We start from the raw sequence: 22,421 nt of genomic DNA on the forward strand, positions 1-22,421 counted from the left end.
CTCTGCAGTCACCGTCGCTGGGAAGCAGCCTGGGAAGAGTGTCCTCTGCAGTCACCGTCATCATGAAGCAGCCTGGGAAGAGCGTCCTCTGCAGCCACCGTCGCCGGGAAGCAGCCTGGGAAGAGTGTCCTCTGCAGTTACCGTCGCTGGGAAGCAGCCTGGGAAGAGTGTCCTCTGCAGTAACCGTCGCTGGGAAGCAGTCTGGGAAGAGTGTCCTCTGCAGTCACTGTCGCCGGGAAGCAGCCTGGGAATAGTGTCCTCTGCAGTCACCATCGCTGGGAAGCAGTCTAGGAATAGTGTTCTGCAGTCACTGTCACCGGGAAGCAGTCTGGGAAGGGCTGCCTCTGCAGTTAAGGTCGCCAGGAAGCAATCTGGGAAGACTGTCCTCCGCAGTCACTGTTGTCATGAAGCAGCCTGGGAAGAGTGTTCTCTGCAGTCACCGTTGCCGTGAAGCAGTCTGGGAAGAGTGTCCTCTGCAGTCACTGTTGCCATGAAGCAGCCTGGGAAGGGTGTCCTCTGCAGTCACTGTCGCCATGAAGCAGTCTGGGAAGAGTGTCCTCTGCAGTCACCGTCGTAGTGAAGCAGCCTGGGAAGGACGTCCTCTGCAGTCACCGTCACCATGAAGCAGTCTGGGAAGAGTGTCCTCTGCAGTCACCGTCGCCATGAAGCAGCCTGGGAAGAGTGTCCTCTGCAGTCACCGTCGTAGTGAAGCAGCCTGGGAAGAGTGTCCTCTGCAGTCACCGTCGCCATGAAGCAGTCTGGGAAGAGTGTCCTCTGCAGTCACCGTCGCCATGAAGCAGCCTGGGAAGAGTGTCCTCTGCAGTCACTGTCGCCATGAAGCAGCCTAGGAAGGGTGTCCTCTGCAGTCACCGTCACCGTGAAGCAGCCTGGGAATAGTGTCCACCGCAGTCACCATTGCCGGGAAGCAGTCTGGGAAGAGCGTCTCTGCAGTCACCGTCGCCGAGTGAAAAAAAAGAGTGACATCACAGGAAAACCATAAGTTCATTGGTTGGTAAGTAACTGCCAGTTTGAAGTACCTATTCTAAGTTGATTTCAGATTGAAGATGACCACTGGGTCCCAGGATCTGAGGCCTAATGCTTCAGCTTCAACTCAGCAGAGAGAGCGAGTTCCAGTTGATTTTAAAAAGTGTATTTTGAATCTCTATTCTAACTTGCTTTCAGATTAAAGGTAAACAGGAGAAATACTTTACAGATTGATAAACTAAGAGAGTTAATACTTACCAGAGAGGTGAGTATAAAAACCTTACCTTGGGGCTTCACGGCCTAATTCCAGGGAGCAGAGTCGGAGGGCGGAGTTAGTGGCACACCGGTAAATCTGTGACCTGATTGTCTGGTAGAGAATCTACACTGAATTTGAAACTAAAACATAATTTAACCAAATAAATTAATCACTTAATTAATAAGTAGAAGGTGTCTAGACCAGAATTAGGGGATTACTGTTCTTAGAATTTAGCATTCATAGTAGAAATCTAGCCCTAGGGAACGTATAGTTAATAAGGAGTCAATAAGTAGTTATTAGATTTAAATTAATTTATTAAATAGTTCTAGAAATGGCAATGGGTGGGGTGAAGTGTTTCTCCTGTGGGATGTGGGAAATCTGTGATGCTTCAAGTGTCCCGGACAACTACATCTGCAGGAACAGTACCCAATTGCAGCTCCTCACAGACCGCATGGATCGGTTGGAGCAGCAGTTGGATGAATTTAGGAGCATTCAGGTGGCGGAAAGCGTCATTGACAGGAGTTTTGGAGACGTGGTCACACCCAAGGTACAGACAGATAGATGGGTGACCACTAGAAGGGGCAGGCAGTCAGTGCAGAAATCCCCTGTGGCTGTCCCCCTCTCTAACAGGTATACCGTTTTGGATACTGTTGGGGGGGGGTGGCCTATCAGGGGAAAACAACAGCAGTAGCCAGAGCAGTGGCACCATGGCTGTCTCTGTTGTTCAGCCGGGGGGGTCAAAGCACAGAAGAGCAATTGTCATAGGGGACTCAATAGTTAGGGGCTCAGATAGGCACTTATGTGGTCGTGAAAAAGACACCAGAATGGTATGTTGCCTCCCTGGTGCCAGGGTTCAGGATATCTCTGATTGGGTACGGGACATTCTGAAGGGGGAGGGAGAACAACCAGAGGTCGTGGTACACATTGGTACTAACAACATAGGCAGGAAGAGTGACGAGGTCCTGCAGTGGGAGTTCAGGGAGTTAGGCAGAAAGTTAAAAAAAAGGACCTCTAGGTTTGTAATCTCAGATTACTCCCTGTGCTATGTGCCAGTAAGGCTAGAAATAGAAAGATAGTGCAGCTGAACACGTGGCTGAACAGATGGTGTAGGAGGGAAGGTTTTCGATATCTGGATCATTGGGATCTCTTCTGGGGTAAGTGGGACCTGTACAAGAAGGAAGAGTTGCATCTAAACTGGAGGTGCACCAATATCCTGGCTGCGAGGTTTGCTAGTGTCACTCGGGAGGGTTTAAACTAGTATGGCAGGGAGGGTGGGAACCAGAGCAATAGGTCAGCAGGTGAAATAAATGTCTGGGAACCAGTGAATATGGCCAGTAGGACTAAGAGGAAGAGCAGGCAGGGAGAAATTACTGAACACAGTGGGACTGGGGGTCTGAAATGCATTTGTTTCAATGCGAGAAATATAATAGGCAAGGCAGATGAGCTTAGAGGATTAGTACTTGGGACTATGATGTTATTGCTATTACAGAGACTTGGTTGAAGGATTGACAGGATTGGCAGATAAACGTTCCAGGATTTTGATGTTTCAGGCAGGATAAAGAGGGATGTAGAAGAGTTGGCGGGGAGTTGCACTGCTGGCTAAGGGGAATATCACAGCTGTACGACAGGAGGACACCTTGGTGGGCTCATGCAGCGAGGCAATATGGTAGAGCTCTGGAATAGGAAGGGTGCAGTCACAATGTTGAGGTTTTACTATAGGCCTCCCAACTGCTGGTGGGAGATTGAGGAATAGTTATGCAGGCAGATTTTGGAAAGATGTAAAAGCAATAGGGTTGTTGTGGTGGGTGATTTTAACTTTTCCTACTGGGAATCACTTAGTGCTAGGGGTTTGGATGGTGCAGAATTTGTAAGGTGCGTCCAGGAGGGCTTCCTGAGACAATATGTAGATAGTCCAACCAGGGAAGGGGCAATACTGGACCTGGTATTAGGGAATGAACCCGGCCAGATGGTCGAAGTTTCAGTAGGGGAGCATTTTGGGAAAAGTGACCATAATTCAGGAAGTTTCAAGGTACTGGTGGATAAGGATAACAGGAGTCCTCGGGTTAAGGTGCTTAATTGGGGGAAGGCTAATTATAACAATATTAGGCAGGAACTGAGGAATCTAGACTGGAGACGGATGTTTGAGGGCAAATCAACAACTGACATGTGGGAGAGGCTTTCAAAAGTCAATTGATAAGAATTCAGGGCCGACGTGTTCCTGCTAGGATGAAGGATAAGCATGGCAAGTTTCAGGAACCTTGGATAACGAAGGATATTGCGAGATTAGTCAAAAAGAAAAGGGAAGCATTCGTAAGGGCTAGAAGGCTGGGAACAGATGAAGCCCATGGAGAATACAAAGAAAGTAGGAAGAAACTTAAGCAAGGATTCAGGAGGGCTAAAAGGGGTCATGAAAAGTCACTGGCAACCAGGATTAAGGAAGATCCCAAGGCCTTTTATACATATGTAAAAAGCAAGAGGGTAACCAGAGAAAGGGTAGGCCCACTCAGGGACAGAGGTGGGAATCTGTGTGTGGAGCCAGAAGAAATGGGAGAGATACTAAATGAATACAGTATTCACCAAAGAGAAGGCCTTAGCGATTGATTTGTCTAGGGAAGAGTGTGTAGATAGCCTGGATCATGTTGAGATCAAAAAAGAGGAGGTGTTAGGCATCTTGAAGAATATTAAGGTGGATAAGTCCCCAGGGCCAGATGGGATCTACCCCAGAGTACTGAGGGAGGCAAGGGAGGCAAGGCTGGTGCCTTGACAGAAATCTTTGTATCCTCACTGGCTACGGGTGAGGTCCCAGAGGACTGGAGAATGGCCAATGTTGTTCCATTGTTTAAGAAGGGTAGCAGGGATAATCCAGGAAATTACAAGCCGGTGAACCTTACGTCAGTGGTAGGGAAATTATTGGAGAAGATTCTTCGTGACAGGATTTACTACCATTTGAAAGCAAATGGGCGTATTAGTGAGAGGCAGCATGGTTTTGTGTAGGGGAGGTCGTGTCTCACCAATTTGATCGAGTTTTTCGAGGAAGTGACAAAGATGATCGACGATTGAAGGGCAGTGGATGTTATACACATGGATTTCAGTAAGGCCTTTGACAAGGTCCCTCATGGCAGACTGGTACAGAAGGTAAAGTCGCACGGGATCAGAGGTGAGCTGGCAAGATGGATACCGAGATAAAAACAAAAAACTGTGGATGCTGGAAATCCAAAAAAAAAACAGCAATACCTGGAAAAACTCAGCAGGTCTGGCAGCATCGGCGGAGGAGAGCACAGTTGACGTTTTGAGTCCTCATGACCCTTCAACAAAACTAAGTAAAAATAGGGAAGGGGGTGAAATATAAGCTGGTTTAAAGGGGTGGGGGGGGGTGGGGGGGGGGGGGGGGGAGAGGGTGGTGGGGTGTTTTTGGGACAACCAAGCAGTGATAGGAGGAGATAACCAAAAGAAGTCACAGACAAAAGAACAAAGAGGTGTTGAAGGTGATGATATTATCTAAAAGAATGTGCTAATTAAGAGTGGAGAGCAGGACAAGCAAGGTAGCTCTAGTGGGGATAGGGTGATTAAACGATGAGTGGAATACATTTCAAAATAATGGAAATAGGTGGGAAAAGAAAAATCTATATAAATTATTGGAAAAAACAAAAAGGAGGGGCAAGAAACGGAAAGGGGGTGGGGATGGAGGAGGGAGCTCAAGATCTAAAATCCAAATCTAAAAATCTAACATCTAAATCAAGATCTAAAACAGCTACCTCGACTACACCCCGCTTCCTGTAAGGACTCCATCCCATTCTCTCAGTTCCTTCACCTCTGTCGCATCTGTTCTGATGATGCTACCTTCAAAAACAGTTCCTCTGACATGTCCTCCTTCTTTCTTAACCAAGGTTTTCCACCCATGGTAGTTGACAGGGCCCTCAACAGTGTCTGGCCCATCTCCCGCTTTTCCGCCCTCATGCCTTCTTCTCTCTCCCAGAAACATGATAGGGTCCTCCTTGTCTTCACTTATCACCCCACCAGCCTCCGCATTCAAAGGATCATCCTCTGCCATTTTGGCCAACTCCAGCATGATGCCACCACCAAATACATCTTCCCTTCACCCCCCCGTAAGGATTCCGTAAGGATCGTTCCCTCCGTGACACCCTGGTCCACTCCTCCATCACCCCCTACTCCTCAACCCCCTCCTACGGGACCTCCCCATGCAAATGCAGAATATGCAACACCTGCCCCTCCGCTTCCTCTCTCCTCACCGTCCTAGGGCCCAAACACTCCTTTCAGTGAAGCAGCATTTCACTTGCATTTCCCCCAACTTAGTCTACTGCATTCGTTGCTCCCAATGCGGTCTCCTCTACATTGGAGAGACCAAATGCAGACTGGGTGTCCGCTTTGCGGAACACCTTCGGTCTGTCCGCAAGCGTTACCCAGACCTCTCTGTCGCTTGCCATTATAACACTCCACCCTGCTCTTTTGCCCACATGTCTGTCCTTGGCTTGCTGCATTGTTCCAGTGAAGCTCAACGCAAACTGGAGGAAGAGCAACTCATCTTCCGACTAGGCACTTTACAGCCTTCCGGACTGAGTTCAACAATTTTAGATCTTGAGCTCTCTCCTCCATCCCCATCCCCTTTCTGTTTCTTCCCCCTCCTTTTTGTCTTTTCCAATAATTTATATAGATTTTTCTTTTCCCACCTATTTCCATTATTTTTAAATATACTCCACCCATCGTTTATTTCACCCTACACCCACTAGAGCTACCTTGCTCGTCCTGCTCTCCACTCTTAATTAGCACATTCTTGTCCCAACAACCCCCCTCCCCCACCACCCCCATTAAACCAGCTTATATTTCACCCCGTTCCCTAGTTTTACTTAGTTCTGTTGAAGGGTCATGAGGATTCGAAACGTCAACTTTGCTCTTCTCCGCCGATGCTGCCAGACCTGCTGAGTTTTTCCAGGTATTTCTGTTTTTGTTTAAGATGGATACAGAATTGGCTTCGTCATAGAAGACAGAGGGTAGCAGTGGAAGGGTGCTTTTCTGAATGGAGAGCTGTGACTAGTGGAGTTCCGCAGGGATCAGTGCTGGGACCTTTGCTGTTTGTGGTATACATAAATGATTTGGAGGAAAATGTAACTGGGCTAATTATTAAGTTTGCAGACGACATTAAGGTTGGAGGAGTTGCAGATGGTGAAGAGGATTGTCACAGGATACAACTGGATATAGATCGGTTGGAGAAATGGCAGATGGAGTTTAATCCAGACGAATGTGAGGTAATGCATTTTGGAAGGTCTAATGCAGGCAGGAATTATACAGTAAATGGCAGAGCCCTTAAGTGCATTGACGGGCAGAGGGATCTGGGTGTACAGGTCCACAAGTCACTGAAAGTGGCAACACAGGTGGATAAGGTAGTCAGGAAGGCATATGGCATGCTTGCCTTCATTGGCAGGGGTATTGAGTATAAAAGCTGGGAAGTCATGCTGCAGCTGTATAGAACCTTGGTTAGGTCACACTTGGAATATTGCGTGCAATTCTGGTCACCACGTTACCAGAAGGATATGGAGGCATTGGAGAGAGTGCAGAGGAGGTTTACCAGGATGCTGTCTGGTCTGGAGGTTATTAGCTATGAGGAGAGGTTGGAGAAACTTGGATTGTTCTCACTAAAACGATAGAGATTGAGGGGCGACTTGATAGATGTTTACAAAATTATGTCAGAAGCTTTTTCCCAGGGTGGAAGAGTCAATTACTAGGGGACATAGATTCAAGGTGAGAGGAGAAAACTATAGAGGAGATGTGCGGGGCAAGTTTTTTACGCAGAGGGTAGTGAGTGTCTGGAATTCGCTGCCAGAGGAGGTGGTGGAAGCAGGTATGATAGTGGTGTTTAAGAAGCAGCTTGAGAAATACATGAGTAGGATGTGAATAGTGGGATACGGACCTTGGAAGTGCAAAATGTTTTAGTTGACGGGCAATATGATCGACGCAGGCTTGGAGGGCCGAAGGCTCTGTTCCTGTACTGTACTTTTCTTTGTTCTTTGTTCTTTAAAGACCAGTAGAAAATTTAAAAACAAACTGAAAAACTAATTAAATAAAATAGAGATGCAGGGACAGGCGATATGTTGTAGCTGCATGATGTGGGAGCTGGTGGACCCCATTGTGGTTCCTAGTGACCACATCTGTAGCGAATGAGGAACTCCGGCTCAGAGTTGATGAGCTGGAGTCTGAGCTTCGGACACTGTGACACATCAGGGAGGGGGAGAGTTATCTGGACGCTGTGTTTCAGGAGACAGGAGAGTATGACTATGAGTGAGGCAGGTAGAGGGATCCAAGAAGTAGCACTGTAGAAGCTTCATACCTTGCCCTTATCCAACAGGTTCGAGATTCTTGCTCCCTGTGTGGACAAGAGCGGGGATTGTAGGGAGGATGAGCAAACTGACCATAGCACCATGGTACAGGGAGCCATTCAAGTGGGGGGAGAAAAGGGAAATGTCGTTGTAATCGGGGATAGTATAGTTAGGGGAATAGATACTGTTCTCTGTGGCCAGGATCGAGAGTCCCGAAGGCTGTGTTGCCTACCCTGGTGCCAGGGTTAAGGATATCTCAACGGGGCTGCAGAGGAACTTGGAGTGGGAGGGGAAAGACCCAGTTGTTGTGGTCCATGTAGGTACCAACAATATAGGTAGAACGAGGAAAGAGGTTCTACTGAGGGAATATGAGCAGCTAGGGACTAAATTAAAAAGCAGAACCAAAAAGGTAATAATCTCCGGATTACTACCTGAGCTACGAGCTAATTGACACAGGGTCAATAAGATTAAAGAGGTAAATGCATGACTCAAAGATTGGGACATTGGCACCAGTTCTGGGGAAAGAGGGAGCTATTCCATTCGGACGGGCTCCACTTGAACCAGGCTGGGACCAGTGTCCTGGCGAATCACAAAGCTAGGGTTGTGGATAGGGCTTTAAACTAAATAGTGGTGGGGGGTGGGGGGGGGGGTGGTGGTGGTGGTGGTTCAGTTGCATGGAAATATAAAAAATCAAAGTTTAAGGAGAGGGTAAGAGTGCAGGTTAGTGATGAGGATGATTGTTACCAAAAAGTGAAAGGAAGGGACAGAATGTGTGAACGCTATATTGCACCAGAGAATCATATAAGAGTAGGGAAAATTGACAATAAGGCAAACTTAAAGGCTTTGTATCTGAATGCACATAGCATTCAGAATAAAACTAATGAGTTAACAGCGCAAATAGAGATAACTAAGTATGACTTGGTGGCGATTACTGACATGTGGCTACAGGGAGAATAGTTTTGGAAGTTGAATATCCAAGACTCAGTGTTTTGGAAGGATAGGCAGGAAGGAAAAGGAGGTGGTGTAGCTTTGTTAGTAAAGGAAGAGATCAGTGCTATAGTGAGGAATGATATAGGCACTGGAGAGCAAGACGTAGAGTCAGTCTCGGTAGAAATAAGAAATAGCAAGGGAAAGAAGTCCCTGGTGGGAGTAATCTATAGGTCCCCAAACAGTAGCTCAGCAGTAGGACACAGTATAAACCAGGAAATACTGGGAGCATGTAAGAAAGGCACGGCAATAATCATGAGTGATTTTAATATGCATATAGACTGGACTAATCAAATTGGCAAGGGTAGCATCGAGGGAGAATTCTTAGAGTGTATTAGAGATTGTTTCTTGGAGCAATATGTTGTGGAACCAACCAGGGAGCAGGCTATTCTGGATTTGGTTTTGTGTAATGAGATGGTATTAATTAATGATCTCATAGTGAAGCATCTTCTAGGGAAGAGTGATCATAGCATGATAAAATTTCAAGTTCAGTTTGAGAGCGAGAAACTTGAGTTCCACACTAGTGTTCTGGAGTTAAACAAAGGTAACTACGTAGGCATGAGGATAGATTTGGCCAGAGTGGACTGGGCAGGACAACTACAAGGTAGGACAGTTGATGAACAGTGGCAGATATTTAATGAGATATTCAATTCCTCCCAAGTAAAATATCTTCTAAAGAGGAAGAAAGATGGTAAGAGGGGGAAAAAGCATCCATGGCTAAGCAAGGAAGTTAAAGATAACATAAAGGCAAAAACTAAGGCATACCAAATTGCAAAGGTTAATGGCAGGCTGGAAGATTGGGAAACTTTTAAAGATCAACAAAGGGTTACTAAAAAAAATAATAAAAAGAGCAAAGGTAAATTATGAAAGAAAACTAGCGCAAAATGTAAAAACTGATAGCAAAAGCTTCTACCAGTATATAAAAGGAAAGAGAGTAACTAAAGGAGGATGAGACTGGGAAGTTAATAGTGGGGAACGCAGAAATGGCAGAGAAGCTTAATCAATATTTTGCAGTTTTCATGGTGGGGGACACTAGTATCACCCCAATAGTAACAGGTAGTGCAGAGGGTATAGAGAAGGAGGAACTTAGAACAATCACCATCACTAGAGAAAAAGTACTGAGCAACTATTGGGATTAAAGGGTGACATGTCCCCAGGACCTGATGGCCTACATCCCAGGGTCTTAAAGGAAGTGGCAGCGGAGATAACGGATGCATTGGTAATAATATTCCAAAATTCCCTGGATTCTAGAAATGTTCCAGTGGATTGGAAAAATGCTAATATAACGCCCTTATTCAAAAATTAGGGGAGGCAGAAAGTAGGAAACTGTAGACCAGTTAGTTTAACGTCTGTCATTGGGAAATTTTTGGAATCCATTAGTAAGGAAGTAGTAATGGGGCATTTGGAAAGTCAAAATGCAATCCATCAGAATCAGCATGGTTTTATGAAGAGTAAATCGTGTTTGACTAATTTGCTAGAGTCCTTTGAAGATGTGACAAGCAAAGTGGATAATGGGGATCCTGTAGATGTAGTATATCTGGACTTCCAGAAAGCCTTTGATAAGGTGCCACAAAAAAGATTAATACACAAGATAAGATCACATGGAGTTAGGGGTAATATATTAGCTTGGATAGAAGATTGGCTAACCAACAGAAAGCAGAGAGTCGGGATAAATGGGTCCTTTTCTGGATGGCAAGCTGTAACTAGTGGGGTGCCACAGGATTCGGTCCTTGGGCCCCCACTATTTACAATCTATATCAATGACTTGGATTAAGGGATAGAAGGTACTATAGCTAAAGTTGCAGATGACACCAAAATAGGTGGGAAAGTAAGTTGCAATGAAGAAATAAGAAATTTACAAATGGATATGGACGGGTTAGGTGAATGGGCCAAAATTTGGCAGATGGAGTTTAACGTGGATAAGTGTGAGGTTATCCATTTTGGTCGGAAGGATAAAAAGGCGATTTGTTATTTAAATGGAGAGAAACTTCAGAATGTTTCAGAGCAGAGGGATCTGGGTGTCCTCGTGCATGAATCGCTGAAAGCTGGTATGCAGGTACAGCAGGTAATATGGAAGGCAAATGGAATTTTGGCATTTATTGCTGAAGGAATAGAGTATAAAAATGCAGAAGTGTTTTTGCAACTGTACAAGGATTTGGTGAGACTGCACCTGGAGTACTGTGCACAGTTTTGGTCCCCTTACTTGAGGAAGGATGTAATTGCACTGGAGGCAGTTCAGACGAGGTTCACTAGGTTGATTCCAGAGATGTGGGGCTTGTCTTATGAGGGGAGGTTGAGCAGTTTAGGCCTATACTCGCTAAAGTTTAGAAGGATGAGAGGAGATCTAATTGAGGTATATAAAATGCTAAAGGGGATAGACAAAGTAGACGTGGAGCTGATGTTTCCCCTTGTGGGGCATTCTAGAACGAGAGGCCATAGTTTTAGACTAAGGGGTGGTAGATTTAAATCAGAGATGAGGAGGAATTAATTTTCTCAAAGGGCCGTGAATCTGTGGAATTCACTACCTCAGAGAGCAGTGGATGCCGGGACACTGAATAACTTTAAGGTGGAGATAGACAGATTTTTAATTAGTAACGGATTGAAAGATTATGGGGAGAGGGCGGGAAATTGGAGTTGAGGCCGAAATGAGATCAGCCATGATCGTATTGAATGGCAGGGCAGGCTCGAGGGGCTGAATTGCCTACACCTGCTCCCAGGGTCATGAAGACTCGAAACGTCAACTGTGCTCTCCTCTGCTGATGCTGCCAGATCTGCTGAGTTTTTTCAGGTATTTCTGTTTCTGTTTTTGTTTTGGATTTCCAGCATCCGCAGTTTTTTGCTTTTATCTCCTAGTTCTTATGTTCTTATGTTCTATCTCAGGAGTCGTGAATGGTGAACATTGTGCAATCATCAGTGAACATCCCCACTTCTGACTTCATGATGGAAGGAACGTCATTGATGAAGCAGCTGAAGATGATTGGACCTAGGATACTACCCTGAGGAACTCCTGCAGTGATGTCCTGGGGCTGAAATGATTGCTCTCTAACAACCACAACCAGCTTGCTTTGTGCTAGGTGTGACTCCAACCTGTGGAGAGTTCCCCCCTGATTCCATTAACTTTAGTTTTGCTGGGGCTCCTTGATGCCACACCTGGTTCAATACTGCCTTGATGTCAGGGGCAGTCACTCTCACCTCACCTCGTGAGTTCAGCTCTTTTGCCCATGTTTCACCAGGGCTCTAATGAGGTCAGGGGCTGAGTGATCCTGGAGGAACCCAAACTCATCATTGGTGAACAGGTTATTGCTAAGTAAGTGTTGTCTTATGGATCAAAGAGGAAGGCAAATTGAACTTCTTTCCTCTCACCAACTGTAAGCAGAATGTGTTTGTGAATTATTTTTAAAATGTGCTGTGGCATGGTTTCCCAATCCCTCAGCTTGTGTGAACCAATTTATTAATAACTTGCAGCAAACTGGCGTTATGATTAACCCAGAAGGTTGGTTTATTCATATTCAAACCCAGGTAGAGGAGTGTTCACAACGTCCCAATCCACTACACATGCACACAGTGAGGGGGGAGGGGGATAGAATAAAAGAAAGCTTTACAACTATGGGTACTAACAGTAAAAGAACCACTGAAATTAACATTAGTTCACATGATTATCAGAGTGCAGAGTCAGGGTCCAGTGATGAGTTCTTTCACATAGGAATCAAGTTCAGCTGGCTGAAGACTGGAGTTATAGAGTTCTCTAACTGTTTGTGCTGATTCCGCAAAATGAAGAGACTGGGTCAGTTCTGCAGGTGATGGTAGGAAATATTCCAGCAGAAACAGGCTTCGAGTCTGTTGTTCATCCTGGAGTCCTGATTTTTGGTGTTCACAGTTGGATGTTAAACAGCTGACTGAGGGTTTTCTCAGCTTTCAAAAGAATAAAGAGATTTCAAAATGGTTACTTGAGTCATGTGACCTTCTCTGCAATGATTTCAAAGGGGATATTTATCTAGTGGCTGGAACTGGCTTTGATTTCTGGACTGATAATCTTCCAGCCATTAGCTTTTGAAAGAGTTACCATCAATATTTAGGTTCTTGTTTTGGGAAACCATTGTCTAGGCAGACCCTCTGACTCTGCTAAGTTTATCAAGACATCTATTGTTTCATCTATGGTGCTCTTTTGAAATGGACCTGGACGGTCCCAGGTGTAAGATGGATCTGTTAACAACTCAGCAGGCGAACAAATTTCCATCTGATGTTGGAACTTGGAGGATTAGGTTACAAGAAGAGGTTGCATAAACATGGCTTATGTGTAAAAGATTCGGGAGTAATCTGACTGATATGTTTAAAATGTTAAAAGGGTTTGATTGAGTACATACAAAGAAATTACTTCCTCTGTTGGAAATCAAGATCAAAGAAACATAATATTAAAATTGGAGATAAACCATTCATGAGTGAAATTATGACACTTATTCACACAAAGACATTTGGAAATCTCTCCTCAACATGTTGTTGATGTTGGGCCAGTTGGAGCTCAAGACTGAGATTGATAGATTTATTTTGGCTAATGGTATGAAAGGATATATATAGAACAAAGTTGGGAAAATGAAATTTAGGTTCATGTCAGCCATGAGTTAATTGAATGGGAGACCATACCTGAGGGGCTGAATGGCCTATTCATGTTCCTATGTTCCCTCCATATTACAGTGAAATGTCAAACTAGACTGTGATAATTTCAAAGAGAAGAGTGATTGAGGTAGGAATACAGAGCTTTGACATATGGGAAGAGTAAAATTAGATTCGGAGACTAAGCAACGAGTTTACATTTTGGTAAAGTAAGAGAAAGTAGGGAGGACACTCCAAGGAAATTCACAGGACTGATTGCTAAGCAGAATTTGACAACAAGCTACATAAGGAGACAATAGGTGCACTTGGAGTTTGCGATGAACAAGAGAGGAAGGTTCTCGAGGAGCAGGTAAAACTAAAATGGAGCAGCAGTGATGGGTAACATAAAATGATTTGGAGCCTGAACTGTATATGTCAGCCATGAGTAGCTGCTTTACCAGCTTATACAGCTGAACTGGAGTTATACTACAAGAGGCACGAGTTTGGCTCCTACAGAAAAATTGAGCTCTGTACTAGGGTGCTTGACTAACTTGCAATATTAAGAGAATGCATTGGACTCCATCCTTTTGTAACACAGAATCAAAGAATGATGCAGCACAGAAGGAGGACATTTGTTCCATCATACCTGTGCTGGCTCTTTGGTACACTATCCAATTAATCCCATTTCCCTGCTCTTTCCCCATAGCCCTGTTTTTTCTTCACTTGAAATATTTATCCAATTCTCTTTTGAGTGTCACTCTTGAAGTTGTTTTGAATAGCCTTTCAACCAATGCATTCAAATCTCAACAACTCACAGCATGAAAAAAAAAGTTTCTTTATGTTGCATCTGGTTCTTTGGTTGATCAACTTAAATTCTGTCCACTGGTTACCAACTGTTCTGCTCCTGGAAAGAATTTCTCCTTAATTACTCTATCTAAACATTTCATGATTTTGAACCTCTATCAAAACACCCCTTAACCTTCTCTGCTCAAAGGAGAACAATCCCAGCTTCTCCGTCTGTCCATGTAACTGAAATCCTTCATCCCTTGTACCATTCTAGTAAACCTCTTCTGCACCCTCCATGCACCTTCATATCCTTCCTGAAGTGCGGTGCACAGAACTGAAAACAATGCTTCAGCTGAGTCCCAGCCTGTACTTTATAAAGATGTAGCAGAAAGTCCTGCATTTTTACACTCATAAGCACATAGAAACAGGAGTAGGCCACATAGCCCCTTGAGTCTGTTCCACTATTCAATGGGATCATGGACCTTCTGTGAACTAACTCCATGTACCTGCCTTTCTCCCATATCCTTTAATACTTTTGATTAACAGAAATCTATCAAACCTAGATTTAAAATTGCCAATTGACCCAGCATCAACTGCTCTTGTGGAAGAGAGTTCCAAACTTCTACCACCCACTGCTTGCAGAGGTATTTGCAGGGGGGCGGTGGGGAATTCTGAGTTGGTGGCGGGGGGGCAGTCAGGTGGTGAGGTCCGGTCACTTTAGGTTGGGGAGAGTTGGGGATTTGGGTGGAGAGTCGGGTGGTGGGAGACAGTCAGGTTGGGTTGGGAAAGTCGGTAGGTCAGGGGATTCATCGGGCAGTCGAAGGGGACGTTGGGGGTATCAGTTGTATAGCTATTCAGTCAAACTAGGATTTTTCTGTCTAACATTTCCTGGGTAACTATAGTCGGAACTGTCCAAAGCCTCTGACTCTAACTCAGATTTGGCAACGTTTTTGGAGGATCCCGGGGAGCTCAAGCTTCCCAGGCAATTCCCATGGAGGCAGTGCATTGGGACTTCTGCAGGGTCCTGTGGCGCATCTTGGAGAGGTCTGGAGACCGGAAGATCAGGACCAATAAGATGCTTTCTTAACAACCTTCTCAATTGTTCTAGCACCTTCAAGGTTTTGTGTACTTAGGAACTGGAGTGGGCCTCAAATTCAAATTCAAATCCTGAGGAGGTCAAACAGGCAGGCTGGGCAATTCTAAAATGGGACCTCACACCAAACCAGAGTGATACCATGGTCGCACGACCTTGGAGAGGGGCCTCATATCATTTATCTTTGATAAACTAAGAGCAACAGATTAGAACTCAGCACTTTGAGCATTGTTGCCACTCATTGCATTGATGTCCAGCCAAAAGCATGATGCACTGACTGCATCTTGAAGTGTAAATAATATTGTGTATATTGGGCATTAGCTAACTCATTCAGCATTCCCCTATTCTGTCAGGCTTGCTATTTTTCACAGGCGAAACAATCATTTATTGAGAGCATTGGACCATTAGGTAATCCCTGTTGAAGCTGGGCAGCTTATTTTCTAAAAGGTTGCATTACTTGAGTACCAAATTTAGTTGTGTTCTGTGAGCATCTTTCATGTGGAAGAGATTTCTTTGGCAGTTTGTTTTTAAGTTAAGGCAGTAACTTTAGACAGTTCTGGAGCCTTGGATATGGTGTCATAGCCTGGCTTCTTGTGGGGGCACATAGATATATACATACATTCATACAAAAATACATGTCTAATCCCTGCAGAGTTCCACAAGATTTGTGATCACCAGACCTAGGAATGTGCTTTAGGGTGCTGGTTATTGTTCGGTAGGTATTAATGAAGTCTTCATAGCCTTAAATAGGTTAACTGTATATACTGATTAACTACAAGAGATATGCGCATATGGTTATGATCCCAGCTGATGTTATTACTGGACAAGTCAGGTCCTAAATTGGAACCTGGCTTAATAGACCGTAGTTTGTATTTTTTTAAATTGTGGAGGGTACTTACTGAAACAAATTCACAGGAATCTGCTGTTGACTTTTTAACAAGAAGATAAAACATTTATTAAATAATAATTAATGATATTACACCAGACAACAAAAAGGTTGGAAAGGTTTCAACATAGACACAAAGGAAAAAAATGATTCAAACTCCCACTATTTCTTTTATCTCAGCAATACCCTTACAGACCCAACACTCCAGTGAAGAGGTACCACTATTTCCACACCAACACTAGAGGTGGTTTAGTTGCAAAGAGATTTCTTTTCCAGTAATAAAAACAGAAAATGCTGGAAAAACTCAGCAGGTCTGGCAGCATCTGTGGAGAGAGAAATAGAGTTAACATTTCTAATCCATATGACTCTTCTTCACAGCTCTGGAGAAGGATCTGAAGTAGGGTTATACGGACTCAAAACATTAACTCTTTTTTTTCTCCACCGATGCTGTTAGACCTGCTGAGTTTTTTCAGCATTTTCTGTTTTTGTTTCAGATTTCCAGCACCGCAGTTTTTTGCTTTGTTTCTTTTCCAGCAGACTTCTGAACACTCGCTACAAGTCCTTCCACAATTGGTATCTCTCTTCAGATATCCAGAAAACTCTAAATTCACTGTTACTTGAACTTTAGAACAATAGCCATGAGTTCCTTAAACTCATTTCTTCAGCAGACTGGAATCGTTTCCAGCTACAGAGAGGCAGAGACCTTTCCATCTGTACTCTGTGGTACACACATACTAACTTAACTAAACTGGCTTTCTGTCCCCATGTCTCTGTGGGTCTCTCTCTGATCCCCTGTTGCTAGGTAATGGCACAGTTTTTTTCTACTTCATGTTTCTTGTTTTAACTGCACTAAACTACTAACCCCCTAGTACCCCCTCTCGTCACTTCAAGAGTTGTAAAACCTCATTAAAAATAATGCATACCAAATAGGGTCCCAAACTTGCCGGCTGCATCTCAAAAGAAACTCTAAAATGAAAACCAAACCAGGTTTCACCTTTCGTAACACACAAATAAAAAAAGAAATTAAACTTAAAGGTATATCTTGTTCCTAACACCCACAAATACAAATACAACTTACTTAGAACTATATCTAGTTCCTAACAATATGTGTAGTAAGGGGTTCAAACTTGGTGCTGTCTCCATGCTTGCTTGTACACACAGCTCCATCTAACACTGAATTGACCCCTAGGTGTGGGTCACGTGTTCCCTTACATCACTGTGTGGGTGGTACTGTACTCAGTCCCACATTAACCCTACATGTGCCAGTGCCTACTATAGAATGGTTGTCTGTGCTGCAGTTTCTTGGGCCTACCCTCATTTAGTATGCACAGAGATACCCCAGCCTGGATTGGAGGATTGAGAATCAGAGACTCTACAATGAGTTTATATCTTGGCAAACTGAACCAAAGAAGAGAGAAAGTGGGATGCATTTCAATGAATAGGATTATGAGCACAAATGGCCATAATTGTATAGACAAAATGGGTATTGGGTTTGTGGGATAAGTGCAGTGTGGCAAAAGGAAGAGAACATAAAAAGATTTGAAACCATAACAGTTTCAAATCAGCCCCTAGCAGCTTAGTTACCAGTTTCTACAAGTGAACTTGAGTTATATCACAACAGACCCAAGTCTGGTTAGACAACAGAGCTTTGTACCTGGGTGCCCAGCTAGCTGATTTATAATGTTAGGAACAACTCCTCAGAAGCTGCCGGTCAGACTTGAAGAAACGTGACTGCTAAAAGTGAAAAGAGTTTCCATGGGGACAACTGGATAACCTTTCAAAGGTTTCTGGGCAGGAGAAGAGGTTGGAAAAGAGGGATTGATGTAAGATGTATGTGGAAATAGGAAACAGGTTTTATGGACAAAGTGATGGGTTGAAGCAGCACCTGAACCCATTCCAACTGGACAGCTTCCCCAGTGGAAAGTAATACATGTCTTGCAAGTACTGTTGGCAACAGTCAACACTGTATTGGAGACAGGAATAAACGTGGATGAATTGCACAGATCTTAAGAGAACTGTTAAAGTTTAGCTGTGCAACAACAGCTTACATTTATATAGCACCTTTAATATAATGAAATGTCCCAAGGAGCTCCACAGGAGGGTGATCAGTCTAACATTGGTACCAAGCCAAATGTGACATTAGGTACAGGCGACCAAATGCTTGATCAGAGGTTGGCTTTAAGCTGCTTCTTTCTGGAGGGGAGGTGAGGAGGTTTAAGAAGGGTATTCCAGAGCTTAGAACCCCGGGCAGTCGAAGGCTCAGCTGTCCATGGTAGGGAAAAGGAAGCGGGGGTGTGTAGGAGGCCAGAGATAGAGGATGGGAAAGTTCACAGACGGTTGGAGAGCTGGAGGAGTTTACTGAGATGGTGGTTGGTGAGGAATATCTAGGAGGATCTCATATTTATGAATTCATTTCTTGTACCTTTCTGATGGAAGTCACAGAAATGAATCACTTCAAACAAGTTGCCTAAAAGACAGGCTTGCATTTAAATAGTGTCTTTCATGACCATCCAACCTCTGAAAGCACTTCACAGCCATTGAAGTACTTTTTAAGTGTAGTCACTGTTGTAATGTAGGAAATGTGGCAGCCAAGTTGCACTCAACAAATTCCCAGAGACAGCCAAATGATAATGACCAGATAATCTATTTTGCTGATTTCGATGGAGGGATAAATATTGGCCAGGACACCAGGGATAACTTCCCCTTCTCTTCTTTGACAGAGGCCAGGATATTGAGGTCAGCAAACGGGGGGGGGGGGGGGGGGGGGCCGGCACGGCGACGCGTAAAATGACGCAGGATGACATCAGGCGGAACTCCCCGCGTCATTTCAATTTTCAGGTTGGTGGGGGCACAGCCGAATCAGCTGTGACCTGTCAACGGCCAATTGAGGCCATTTAAAAAGTAATTGAACTAGTTAATGGACATGCCCATCCAAACTGAAGGTTGGCGGACAGACCTGGAGCCATGGTGGGCTTCAGAAAACGTATGAAACCTCATCCACGGGCGGGATGAGGTTTCATGTAGGTTTTTAAAAATTTAATAAAAGTTTAATTAAAAGTGATGGACATGTCCCAACTCATGTTACAGTGTCACATGAGGAGACATTCAGGGAAATTTTATTTCTCTACATTTACCATTTTTAAATTTGGCGTCGATCTCCCTGAGGCAGCACTTAGCCTCAGGGAGATGAGTGCGTTGTTTCACGCGCAAGCGTGTAAGAGTGCACTCCCAGCTTAGGAAATCCTCCCCCTGCTCGCACAGAGAGTGCATAGCGCTTCCTGGCGGACGTCACGTTAGGCCCGCCCACATAAAATGGCAGCGCGCCCCCTATTGGGGCGCCGATTGGAGGCGTGTCCGTTCCTGAACTTCCCCCCCGACAGGGGGAAAGTTCTTCCCATAGTGCCATGGGATCCTTTACATCCACCCGAGAAAGCAGATGATGACTCGGTTTAACATCTCATCCAAAAGGGATCAACTCTGATAGTGCAACAATCCCTCAGTGCTGCACTAGGATGTCAACCTTGATTTTTGTGTTCAAGTCCTGGAGTGGAACTTGAATTGAGAACATTCTGACTCAAAAGCAGGAGAGCTACAAACTGAGATATGGCCGACATAGAGCAAAATCAATTCCACTTGCGAGCTACCATGAATTATTTAGTTATTTCAGTGTTTATGTGTGGATTACTCAGTAGCCTCGATTTTGCCAAGAGGATTTTGGCCATGGGAAGATTCAACTGTTTGTGTTAGTACTCTGCATGTTCTGAGTTATGATTGTTATTGTAAATGCAATTCTTAGGCGCTTTTAAGACAGTGATGGGTCACATTTTAGTTTTGGTCCCAGGCCATGAGTGTGAGTCTAGTCAAACATTTTAGTCTTGGCTTCTCAAATCAGTAACTTTACTTGAATAATTCAACTAACATTTACCTACGTTCAGTTACCTACTGAAAACCTTGAGTCAATGTTGATCTTCTTTCAATCACCTGGTGACAATGTTCTTCCACTTTCACTTTAAAATATTGAATACAAAATTAGGGAGGTTATGCTTCAGTTGTACAGGTCATTGGTAAGACCATATCTGGAGTACTTTGTACAGTATTGGTCTCCTTATTTAAGAAAGGATGTAAATGTGTTGGAAGCAGTTCAGAAAAGGTTTACTAGACTAATACCTGGAATGGGCAGGTTGTCTTAAGAGGAAAGGCTGGACAGGTTGGGTTTGCATCTACTGGAGTTTAGCAGAGTAAGAGGCAACTTGATTGAAACATATAAAATCCTGAGGGGCCTTGACAGGGTGGATGTGGAAAGGATGTTTCCTCTTGTGGGAGAATCTAGAACTAGTGGTCACTGTTTCAAAATAAGGAGTCACCTTTTTTTAACTCATTCCTGGAATATGGGCGTCGCTGGCTAAGTCAGCATTTATTGCCCATCTCTAACTGCCCTTGAGAAGGTGGTGGTGAGCTCCCTTCTTGAACCACTGAAGTCTACGTGGTGTAGGTACACCCACAGTCTTGTTAGAGAGGGAATTCTAGGATTTTGATCCAGCAACAGTAAAGGAATGGCGATATATGTTTGGCTTGGAGGGGAGCTTCCAGATGGTGATGTTCCCATCTAACTGCTGCCCTTGTCCTTCTTGATGGTAGCGATCGTGTGTTTGGAAGGTGCTGCCAAAGGAGCCTTAGTGAATTCCTGCAGTGCATCTTGTAGATGGTACACCCTGCTGTTACTATGTGTTGGTGATGGAGGGAGTGAATATTTGTGGATGTGGTGCCAATCAAGTGGGCTGCTTTGTCCTGGATGGTGTCAAGCTTCTTGAGTGTTGCTGGAACTGCACTGGTATTCCATCACACTCCTGACTTGTGCCTTGTAGATAGTGGGTAGGCTTTGTGGGGTCAGTTACTCATGGCAGGATTCCGAACTTCTGACCTGCTTTTGTAGCTATAGTATGTGGCTAGTCTAGTTCAGTTTCTGGTCAATGTTAAACCCCAGGATGTTGATAGTGTGGAACTCAGCAATGGTAATGCCATTGAACGTCAAGGGACAATGGTTAGATTCTCCATTGTTGGAGATGGTTGTTGTCTGGTACTTGTGTGGCCTGAATTTTATTTGCCAGCCTAAGCCTGGATACTTAAGACAGAGAAGAGGAAAAATGTTTCCTTTCAGACGGTCATGAGTCTTTGGAACTCTCTAACTCAAAAGGCAGTTTTGAAAGTTTTTAAGGTTCATTCTTGATAAGCCAGGGGGTGAATGCTTATTTGGCGTAGGCGGGAATGTAGAGTTGAGGTTACAAGCAGATCAGCCATGAACTTATTGAAAGGTAGAGCAGGCTCGAGATGATGAGTGGCTTATTCCTGCTCCTAATTTGTATGTTCGTAAGATAGAGATAGGCCGTCCTCCAGTATTTTACCTCAAGGACAATGAGGGATGGGCAATAAATGCTGGCCTAGTCAGCGATGCTCACATCCCATGAACAATTGAAAAAAAAGTGGCCACTCTTTGTGGGGGAATTGTCCTCTCTGACCCTATTTAGAGTTGGTGGTATCGCAGTGGAGAATGTTGGAAGATATGGGCAGTGAGGCCTACACCTCCTCAGCCCATGTCCACAATCCCTTATTGCAGTTAGGAACAGAACAATCAGCAATAGCTCCTTTGGGGGCTGGAGGGAAGACCACATCCAAGTCAGGCAATCCTAATGGATTTTCCTGCTCTTTGCTGCATGACACAAATGCTGTGGTTAGTCGCAAACCAATTTTACAAGGAACCTTGAATCAATAACAGCTCGAATTTATGTGCTGTCTTTAATATAGTAAAACATCCCAAAGTGCTTCACAAACAACACTAGGCTCCCAATCTCCATGTGAAGTGACTGAATGATGGTTTAAACTATGAACCCTAGACATCTACAGACCGGTCTCTGATCAGATTACGATTATTGACACTAGCTTTTTATTCCGGATTTATTGCATTAATTGAATTTAAACTCCCCGGTTGCTATGGTGGGATTACACAAACATTATCTTGCTCATAGTGCAGCTCACAGTGGCTGGAATGTTCCATATCCACCAATGGAATCTTCCAGACACTTGAATGGCTTGCTGCGTCCACTGGGGTGGAACCCACCACGGCAAGGCTGGAAATTTCCGGTCAATCAGTCCGGTTACTGATCCCCATACGAAGGACAATTGGTGGTGCTGTTGGCTCTTCCATATTCTATCCCAGAAGGAGAGAACAATTTGACCTGTACTCTTATTTTCCACTTCCTACTGGTGTTCCATTTTGAGGTACACAAGACCAGTTCGGATCAGTATCGTTATTTCCCAGCTTTTACTGTTTTCACCTTCTGGAACGTGTGGTGTTCTGATCAGCAGGTCTTGCAACATAGCCAAGCTTGTCTTACTTTTATGAAGCTATGTTTGATCATAGCACTTGGAGCACCATTCTGCCCAGTGCTAACCCCATTCTGCCCAGTGCTAACACCATTCTGCCCAGTGCTAGCTTTTCAAAAAAGCTGT

This window comes from Carcharodon carcharias, chromosome 16, assembly GCF_017639515.1.
Source record: "Carcharodon carcharias isolate sCarCar2 chromosome 16, sCarCar2.pri, whole genome shotgun sequence".
Taxonomy (NCBI): Eukaryota; Metazoa; Chordata; class Chondrichthyes; order Lamniformes; family Lamnidae; genus Carcharodon; species Carcharodon carcharias.